At 41.5% G+C, this 10,811-nt stretch overlaps 1 non-coding gene across 1 annotated transcript; it reads left to right on the top strand.

The window, feature by feature from the left end:
* Nucleotides 1–10,452: 10,452 nt before the first annotated feature.
* Nucleotides 10,453–10,557, top strand: LOC123955870. The gene has a single exon (XR_006821413.1). It is a non-coding gene; the product is annotated as a U6 spliceosomal RNA (small nuclear RNA).
* Nucleotides 10,558–10,811: the final 254 nt, after the last annotated feature.

The raw sequence follows: 10,811 nt of genomic DNA, 5'->3' as shown, positions 1-10,811 counted from the left end.
GCTCAGGTCATGGTCCCAGGGTCCTGGGATGGAGCCCTGCCTCGGGCTCCCTCCTCAGTGGGAAGCCTGTTTCTCCCTCTCCCATTAATCTGTTTGTGTTCCCTCTCTTGCTGTGTCTTTCACTGTCAAATAAATAAATAAAATCTGTAAAAACAAAACCCCTCAAAACCCACAAAAATATGTGTTAAAGTCTTAACTCTTAGAACATCTGAATGTGACCTTATTTGGAAAATAGGGACTTTCCACATGATATCAAGTTAAAATGATAGGGTTGGTCCTAATCCAATATGATTGGTGTATTTTTATAAGAAGAGGAAAATTTACCTGGTCAACTAATATTTGACAAGGAAGCCATGAGTACTCAATGAGGAAAGGAGTAATTCTTAATAATCGGTGTTGGGAAAACTGAATGACTGCACGCAGAAGAATGAAATGATATCTGTCTTACACACTCACAATAATGAACTCGAAATAAATTAAAGATTTAAAGATAAGATCTTCAACTGTGAAACTCCTAAAAGAGAATATAAGAAGAAAAGTCTTTAACATTGGTCTTGGCAATGATTTTTTTGGATAGGACACCAAACATAGGCAACAGAGCCAAAAACAATAACTGGAACTATATCAAACTAAAAAGGTTCTGCTCAGCAAAAGAATCAATAAAATGAAAACATGACCTGGGAGAAAATACTTGCAAATCAATTCCTAATAGTGAGTTAATATTCGAAATATGTAAAGAACTCATACAACTCAATAGCAAAAACTCAAATAATCCTTTTTAAAAATAAAGATTTTATTTATTTATTTATTTATTTATTTGTCAGAGAGAGAGAGAGAACACGAGAGAGAGAGGGTGAGTTGCAGATAGAGGAAGAAGTAGGCTCCCTGCTGAGCAAGGAGCCCGATTAGTGACTTGATCCCAGGACTCTGGGATCATGACCTGAGCCAAGGGCATACGCTTAACTGACTAAGCCACCCAGGTGTCTTAACATAAATAATCCTATGAAAAATGGGCAGGGGAACTGAATAGACAGTTTTTCAAATAAGACATATAAATGGCCAACAGGTAACATGAAAAACTGTGCAACATCACTAACCATTAGGGAAATGCAAATCAAAAACCACAATGAAATACCACCTCACACCCATGATAAAAGGGTTATCATCAAAAAGACAATACAGTAACAAGTGTTGGTGAGGGTGTGGATAAAAGGGAACTCATGTATTGTTGGTGGGAAGCTAAATTGGTACAGCCACTATGGAAAACAGTACAGGGCTTCCTCAAGAAATTAAGAATAAAACTACCAGGGCATTTGGGTGGCTCAGTCAGTTAAGTGTCTACTCTTGATTTTGGCTCAGGTCATGATCTCAGGGTCATGAGTTTGAGCCCTAAGTCAGGGTCTGCCCTGGGCACAGAGCCTGCTTGAGATTTTCCATGTGCCCTCCCTACACCCCACCCTGCTCACATGCACACTCTCTTTCTTGCTCAGAAAACAAACAAACAAACAAATAAATGAATAAATACAATAAAATAACATAATACTACCATATGATCCAGCAACCCTCTCCTTCTGAATATATATTCAGAGGAAATGGAAACAACATCTCAAAGAGATATCTGCACTCCTATGTTTATCTTATTTTTTAAAAATTTAATTATTTTTATTAACATATAATGTATTATTTGCCCCAGGGGTAGAGGTCTGTGAATCATCAGGTTTACACATTTCACAGCACTCACTATAGCATATACCCTCCCCAATGTCCATAACCCAACCACCCTCTCCCTACCCCTCTTCCCCCAGCAACCCTCAGTTTGTTTTGTGAGATTAAGAGTCTCTTATGGTTTGTCTCCCTCCAGATCCTATCTTGTTTCATTTTTTCCTTCCCTATCCCCAAGCCCCCTGCCCTGCCTCTCAAATTCCTCACGTCAGAGATATCGTATGATAATTGTCTTTCTCTGACTTATTTCGCTCAGCATAATACCCTCTAGTTCCATCCACGTTATTGCAAATGGCAAGATTTCGTTTCTTTTGATGGCTGCATAGTATTCCATTACATATATATATATGCATACATATATCATATATATGATATATATATATCACATCTTCTTTATCCATTCATCTGTTGATGGACATATAGGCTCTTTCCATAGTTTGGCTATTGTGAGCATTGCTGCTATAAACATTTGGGTGCATGTGCCCCTTCAGATCAGTACATTTGTATCTTTATGCACTTCTATGCTTACTGCAACATTATTCACAACAGCCAAGATATGGAAACAACCTGTCTGTCAACAGATGACTGGAAAAAGAAGTTATGATACACACACACACACAGACACAGACACACACACACACATACACACACACACCCATGCACACACATGGGAATATTATTCAGCCATAAAAGTGAAGGAAATCCTGCCATTTATAACAACATGGATGAAACTTGAGGGTATTATGTTAAGTGAAATAAGTCAGAAAAAGAAAGACAAATACTATATGATATAATTCATATGTGGAATCCAAAAAAGCTGAACTCATAGAAACAGAGTAGAATAGCATTTACCAGAGGCTGGGGGTGGGGGTGGGGGAAATGGGATGTTGGTCACAAGGTACAAACTTCCAGTTATGAGACAAATAAGTTCAGGGGACTCTAATATATAGCCGGTAATTATAGTTAATCATACTGTATTGCATACTTGACAGTTGTTAAGAGAGTAGATCTTCAAGGTTCTCATCACAGAAAAGAAATGGCAATTTGGGGCGCCTGGGTGGCTCAGTGGGTTAAAGCCTCTGCCTTTCGCTCAGGTCATGATCCCAGAGTCCTGAGATCGAGCCCCGCATCGGGCTCTCTGCTGGGCAGGGGGCCTGCTTCCTCCTCACTCTCTCTCTCTCTGACTGCCTCTCTCCCTACTTGTGATCTCTATCTGTCAAATAAATAAATAAAATCTTTAAAAAAAAATGGCAATTATGTGACGTGATAGAGGTGTTAACCAACACCACTGGTGGTAATCATTTTGCAACATACAGGTGTAAGATATCAACACATTGTACACCTTAACTTTATGCAATGTTGTATGTCAATTACATGTCTATAAAGATGGGAAGAAAGAGGGGGGTTTGGACAGAGACACACAGGGCGATGCCTTGTGACTGGCAGAAGCGGAGCCTGGAGTGATACAGGGGCAAGCCAAGGATTGTCAAGGATTGATGGCCAACACCAGAAGCTAGGAAGAAGCAAGGAAGAATTCCCCTTTTTAGCCTTTGGATGGAACATGATCCAGCCTACACCCTGATTTCTAGAACTCCAGAACGGTGGGGGAATAAATTTTTGTTGGGACAAGTTACCCAACTTGTGATTCTTTGTTATGACAGTCCATGGAAACTAATAAAAAATTAAAATAATAAATATCACCTATTTCCCTCTTTTGACCCCCCCCCCCCCCCCGCTTCCTCTTCTATCACATCTTAATCTAAACACCTTCACTCTTTTTCCATCTTGGGCACAATGCTCTGTTCCTTTGAATAAGGAGAACGACTCAGAACTAAAAGTCTGAGCGTGAGGTTGAAGTGGAAGTAAGGAAGGAGGCGTTTTCAGAAAATTAAGGAAAGGCATAAACTACCTCAGAAATCTATGCTGGTTCATCAGGCCCTGTGCATGCCCCAAATAAGCCATGCCCTTCTGGGGGACGATTAATTCCTTCTGCAGGCTATAAGACCTGTTTTTTGGTCTTGGCTACACCATTTTTTAATTTGGAGACATGGGGCAAACTGTTAAATTCAAAAGACTTATTTTCTCCTTAGTAAAGCGAGGGGCTTGGGTTACACCAGGAAACCTTCCTTGTCTACCTCACACTGGCTCAGCTGCTCCTTTTCCGCCTGAACGAACCTGCTCCTACTGTACCAGGCATCATCTCATTTGTCCCTCGTTACCATCTTTCACTGCCACAGGATTGTGAGCTCCTTGAGGCGGGGACTGTTTTTTTGTTTTTTTTTTAAGATTTTATTTATTTGACAGACAGAGATCACAAGTAGGCAGAGAGGCAGGCAGAGAGAGAGGAGGAAGCAGGCTCCCCGCTGAGCAGAGAGCCCAATGCGGGGCTTGATCCCAAGACTTTGGGATCATGACCCGAGCCGAAGGCAGAGGCTTAACCCACTGAGCCACCCAGGTGCCCTTGAGGCAGGGACTGTTTTGTTCACCACTGGATCCCCGTGCCAAATCCCCGTCTTCTCACTTAGTAGATGCACAACAGAAGTAGCCTGTCACAACAACACTGTATTTATGGTAAATCTGTACAAATGGGTGGTAGAGGGGTGTCTGGGTGGCTCAGTTGGTTAAGCGTCTTCCTTTCCGCTCAGGGTCCTGGGATCAAGCCCTGGGTGGGGCTTCCTGCTCAGCAGGGCAGTCTGCTTCTCCCATCAGCTCTCCCACTACCCCTGCTCCTGTGAGTGCTCTCTCTCTCTAAGTAAACAAATAAAATCTTTAAAAAAAAAAAGTGTGGCAAAATTTCCCTTTCAGAGAGATACAGAAGAAGCCATTTGTTTGCATGTAACTATTTTAACTCTTTGGACTCTGCCAGGTCCCTCTCTTCCATATCCTCTTTGGCATCAGTGTTTGAAAGTCTCCCTCATCCCTTCTCCCCTTCCAGAGGCTCCACCTCGCTGTGTTTGACATTAGAAATACATTTGGTACAATGCCCAAAACTGTGCTGAGGATAACTAACGTGCTCGCCTGGGGTAGAATTTTTTTTTTTTTTTTTTTTTTGGACTGTGTCAAAAGTTTCGTGCTTTTTAGTGATGAGAGTTAAGCCTTACAATTGGCTTCAGAGAGGAAACAAGAAAGAGGCAGAGTACTATCGGTGTTTAACAAGGCTTTGGAAGAAGGATTTTTCTTTGCTCAAGGGAAGACATCAGAACTGCAGATATGCATGTACAGTTGAAGCCCTGAAGAAAAATGAGCCAGAAAAAGCACTTCAGACACATGCAGGTTGGTTTCTGCAGTGCGTATGGAATGAGATTTTTTCCTTAGGAGTGTTTCTATTTCGGGAATAAGGAGAATTCCGTGATGCAAAGTTACCATGTGAAGAACGTATAACCTGTTATACAGTGATTTTAGCAGAGTGATACATTAAGACAGGCATTTTGGTGGACTGGTTTTACAAACTGCCTGGCTATTTCTCTATAAGGTGGTTTTTAGGATTGTTTTTACTGTAAATTTCTATGCTTCTTTGAGTAGAATCTTTTCTATTCCACTTTCAAAATAATTCAGAGTACGTTCTACCCAGACTAAAAGTTGATGGAAGTTATGACAATGAAATGTAAAGATTTTATTCTCCCAGCAATGTATTTGCATGGCCCCTAAGAACTTTTCCTTCAAATCTTTAAGGTAGAGTCACCATTCCTCAGATGGCCACAAGATGGCAGCTTTGGGCTAACAGTAGTAGAAAGATCCACCCCAAAAGCATTTGCTAGTTGGTGTGATGGTGCAAAAAGACTCAGGACCTGGTTGTTTCTTGGCCTCTCCATCTCCACAGTGTGCTTCCCAAGTTTCATATAAGGCTGAGTTCTGGCTATCTCTGTTTGTCCCTCAGACCCACCCTTTGCTGTCCTCAGCTGCAGAGGCTGACCAGTTGCATTTGGTCAATGGGGAGGCCCAGCCAGGGAGCAGAGGGGGGAGAAGAATGACGAGGTACAGTTATCCCCTTGCAGGATCACTTTGCACCACTTGTGTCCCCTAAAGGGAGGTCACTGCTCTTCTTTTCAGAAGGTTTCTTCTGGGTCCTGGTGGCTGCTCCCTCCCCTCTTAGGAATGGTAAAAGCTTTTCTGTCCGTTGTGGTTTCCCTGTACCTTCTCCTTACCTTTGTAAACTGTTTATTAAACCCATATAGAAAAAACCCACACAGAATTGTCCTACACTGAGTGTGCCTTCTGCTTCTTGCTGAGATAATGACTGATACTATATTAACCATGTCTTTTTATTTTCTGCATTTGTGATGCTTTGACCAATGAGATCTTACTAGACCCCGAGAGACTGCTCCTCCTATGGCTAGCCAATTCCTAGAGATAGGAAACAATTCGCGGGCTCTTGTGTCTCTTGTATGTGAACAAACCAATCCTGAGCCCACACCCCACCCCTTCCTTCATCAAGCTCTCACACTCAAGGCCACTATGCCCCTGTGGTAATCTGTGCTGGGGACAGGTACCAGACAAAAAGGGACAGCCCCGGGCTTCAAACCAGCCAGCCTTAAACCTACTTGCCTTGACTCACCTGCTCCTTTCTGCAGAAACCAAAATAAAGACTCTACCTCAGGGATGCCTGGGTGGCTCATTCAGTTCAGTGTCTGCCTTCGGCTCCGGTCATGATCTTAGGCCCTGGGATCAAGCCCCACATCAGGCTCTCTGCTCAGTGGGGAGGCTGCTTCTCCCTCTGCCTCCAGCTCTTCCTGCTTGTGCTTGTTCTCTCTCTCTCTCTCTGACAAATAGATAAATAAAATTAAAAAAAAAAATTGCCTCTTTGGAGTGGCATGCCCCCTCCTCTTGGGAACTGTGAGTAACATGCTTTCTTTCAGTGGCAGCCTTCTGATCTGTTGACCTCCCCACACCTGAATAATAATAAAACCTACATTGTACTTATTTATATATTTTTAAAAGATTTATTTATTTATTTATTTTTAAGTAGTCTCTACCCCCAACGTGGGGCTCAAACTCATAGCCCTGAAATCAAGAGTCGCATGCTTCACTGACTGAGCCAGCCAGGTACCCCTAAACCTACATTTTATTTATTTATTTTTAATTTAAATTCAACTAGTCAACATATGGTATATCAGTAGTTTCAGATGTGATGTCAGTAATTCATCAGTTGCATATAACACCCAGTGCTCACCACATCGCATGCCCTCCTGAATGCCCATCACCCAATTACTCCATCCGCCCACCCACCTCCCCTCCAGCAACACTGTTTGTTTTCTATAGCTAACAGTCTCTCACGGTTTGTCTCCCTTTCTGATTTCTTCCTGTTCAGTTCCCCTCCCTTCTCCTTTGATCCTCTGCACTATTTCTTATATTGCACATATGAGTGAAACCACATGATAATTGTCTTTCTTTGGCTTATTTTGCTCAGCATAATACTTTCCAGTTCCATCCATGTCGATATAAATGGTAAGATTTCATCCTTTTTGATGGGTAATAGTCCATTCTTTATATGGGCCACATCTTCTTTATCCATTCCTCTGTTGATGGACATCTGGGCTCTTTCCACAGTTTGGCTATTGTGGACATTGCTGCTATGAACACTGGGGAACAGGCGCCCCTTTGAAAGCATTTTCAAATATGTGGAAAGCATAAGGGAACTGTCATATACTTAACTCTAAGAAAGAACATTGTATGGAAAGCATTTTCTTTTTTTAAAGATTTTATTTATTTATTTGACACAAAGAGAGAGATTACGAGTAGGCAGGCGGAGAGAGAGGGGGAAGCAGGCTCCCTTCTGAGCAGAGAGCCTGATGCGGGGCTGGATCCCAGAACCCTGAGGTCATGACCTGAGCCGAAGGCAGAGGCTTAACCCACTGAGCCACCCAGGCGCCTCTGGAAAGCATTTTCAACTAACATCTTCTTGCATGAAGATAGAAGAATAAAACATACATACATTTTAAAACAGATACAAGTGTTTTGATAATTTTATCATTTTTAGAAAGTGACTAGCTCTCCCCAGACATTATAGAAGAGTCATAACGGGGAAATGTTACAGCTGTGTGGTGGGGTTTAGCTGGAAAGATGAAAACCTCTATTCTAATTTTCCGGTGCCCAAACATTCGCCCCAATGAGAAATTCTCAAATGCAAATAGATAATAAAACAAAGCCACTAAAAAATTGAAATATGAAGATACGGCCTAGTCAGCAATGGGCTGGATGTTTTGTAGAGAGAGTCTTGAGAAAAATGGTGAGAGGGTTTTTGTTTTTGTTTTTAAATGAAGCTTAAAAAGCACTGGGGAGGGGGAAACAAAGAATAATTTAGAAAGACATACTACTTGAAGGTGGTATTGATATATTAATACATGTTAGAAAAGAGTGACTCAGGAAGCATCAATCTGCCTGAGCAGTGGTCATTTTTCAAGCCTGGATGAATGTAAAAAAAATCAAATTGTCACAAGTAGATCTGAATGATATGTTGGCTAATTTCCATGGCAAAAAGAAGAACAAGAAAAGCAATAGAAGGAGGGTGTATGAGGTTCTTTGCTTGCATTTTAGAAATAAATTCATTTCTAATGGGAATGCACCGTCAGAGATGCACAGCAAAGCAGTGGGGACTGTGCTATATTAATGCAGGTACTGAAAAAATTCAAGTCTTACATCTCACCCCTGAAATGTTCAAGTAGAAGTTGTAACCCAGAGTGGGTCCCATGGACTTCCCATCACTCTCTTGCCTTATAAATAACCTTTGTCATTCTGCAGAGAAGTTTCCAGACCTGCATTCTTTGTAATCCAGTCTTTCCTGTCCTTTTTATGACAGAGGCAGTGAGTATTACACCCAAAGAGCATTTGAGTCAGTAGGGGCTGTAGTCACAGGAATTATTATTGAAGCCTCTTGAATTGTTAATAAAAATTTATGAAGTCCAATAGTTTCTGGTAGAATATGGAGAGAAGGACAGAGAGAAGAAACAGAAGGAGGAAGAAAAGAGACTGTTTCCAAGAACTAACTCATTTGGGATAATATTTTTTTTTGTAAAGATTTTGTTTATTTAGGGCGCCTGGGTGGCTCAGTGGGCTTAAAGCTTCTGCCTTCAGCTCAGGTTGTGATCCCAGGGTTTTGGGATCCAGCCCCGCATTGCGCTCTCTGCTCAGCGGGGAGCCTGCTTCCCCCTCTCTCTCTGCCTGCCTCTCTGCCTACTTGTGATCTCCGTCTGTCAAATAAATAAATAAAATCTTTTTTTAAAAAATATTTTATTTATTTATTTGACACAGAGAGAGATAGACAGACCAGGAACACAAGCAGAGGTAGTGGGAGAGGGAGAAGCATGCCTCCCACAGAAGCAGGGAGCCCGATACAGGGGTCGATCCCAGGACCCTGAGCTGAAGGCAGACGCTTAACAGCTGAGCCACTCAGGTGCTCCTCATTTGGGGCATTCTTAGCCCTTGTTTTTCCCTAGAAATGGGATAGATTAGCAGAGGGGAGAATTTCTTTTTCTTTTTTCTTTCTAGGGCATTTGTTTATACTTTTATTTTATTTGTTATCCTTTTCAGTTTTATTGAGGTTGGACCGTATTTTTAGAACTGCTCAACCACTGATTTCTTGTGTCCAGTTCCTGATATCTGCACAAAGGGCTGACTCTTCTCTTTCCATTCTGCATGACAGTAGATGACTGGGACTGAGATCCCTGTTTTCGAAAATGTCATGGATACAAGATTTTCTTTGATGCAAGATTTTTTTGGTAAAATCAAAAGATTTGAAATAATTTTGATCGTCATAAATAGGAATTAAATAAATCATGGTATTTTTATTCTGAGGCAGTGAGCTCTAGCCACTAAGGGCATTTCAGTTAGCAGAGGCCATTTTTAATGAGAAAGCTTTTTCTACAGAAAGATGTGCAGGATATATTTTAAAATAACAAAATAAGGTTCAAGACATTTTGTGTAGTGTGTTAACATTTGTATAAAAGCTATGTATATTCTCGCATGTGCATAAAGAAAGAAAAGATGAGAAACTGGTCATTGGTGGTCTAGGAAGGAGATGTTGGTGGCAGGAGGACAGGTGGAGGAGGGAGCCCTTATGATTTTGAGCCATGAGACTATCTTACCTATTCAATAAGCACGTTAATGTGATTTAATTAAAAATTGGGATGAATTGGAGTTGGAAGAAGGAATGTAACACAGGCTGGGAAATTATATTTGTAAAACCAATAATGAACTACAAAAGACATAAAAAAACCCACAAAAAATCAGCCCAGCTAGGAGAGAATGTCAAAGTAACGACATGCCTCTGAGAGAAGGGCCTCATAACGTTCTAAACACATCCTCCGCCAGAGGAGCTCTGGGCGGCTTTGTGCATCAACTCCCAGGGAACTTGCTCAGTTCAGATAATCTAGTTCAGAGAGACAATAAAGCATAAAAAATTCCACTCCAGTAATATGAATTAACAACCTTTTTTGTTCCTGTCCAGGGGCTTCCTCAGGATGATTCCAGACACCTTTATGAAGGACCTGCTCTGGGTAAAGAGGAAGGGAAGTGACAGCATAAATGAGATAATGTATGTAAAGCACTTACCACAGTGCCTGGCCTATGGTTGGAGCTCAGAAAATGGCAGTTATCCTGCACTGTGAAGTAGGAGTAATAATTATTATCACTTAGTAGATAAGGAAATTAGGTCTCAGAGAGGTTAAGTCACCTGCCTGAAGTAACACAGCAAGAAAGGGAAGGAGCCTGGATTTGAAGTCTGGTGGCTCTGGGGTTCATTTCAGGAGCACATATACTGAAATTGGAATAATACAGAGGAGATTAACATGGACGCTACACAAGGATGACACACAAATTCATGAAGCCTCGTGGCTCTGACTTCAAAGCCCTTGTTCTTCCCACTCCCTCAAGGTACTTCACAAATAAACCTGCCAATACGTATTCGAGTCACATCCTAAGGTTCATGGCTTGCAACAGCAGATACAGATAGAGCATTTATTTTTTTCAGAGCAGTAGCCTATGTTGCAAACTACAGAAAGAGGATCTCCACCCTATCAGTCTCTTTGGTGAGTGGAACATAAGAGCATAATGCACAGGAGAAGATTCTGGAAGGTTCTGGGCTCTTCTGATGT

This window comes from Meles meles, chromosome 13 (assembly GCF_922984935.1).
Source record: "Meles meles chromosome 13, mMelMel3.1 paternal haplotype, whole genome shotgun sequence".
Classification (NCBI taxonomy): domain Eukaryota; kingdom Metazoa; phylum Chordata; class Mammalia; order Carnivora; family Mustelidae; genus Meles; species Meles meles.
This window is presented reverse-complemented; position numbering and strand designations above follow the sequence as displayed.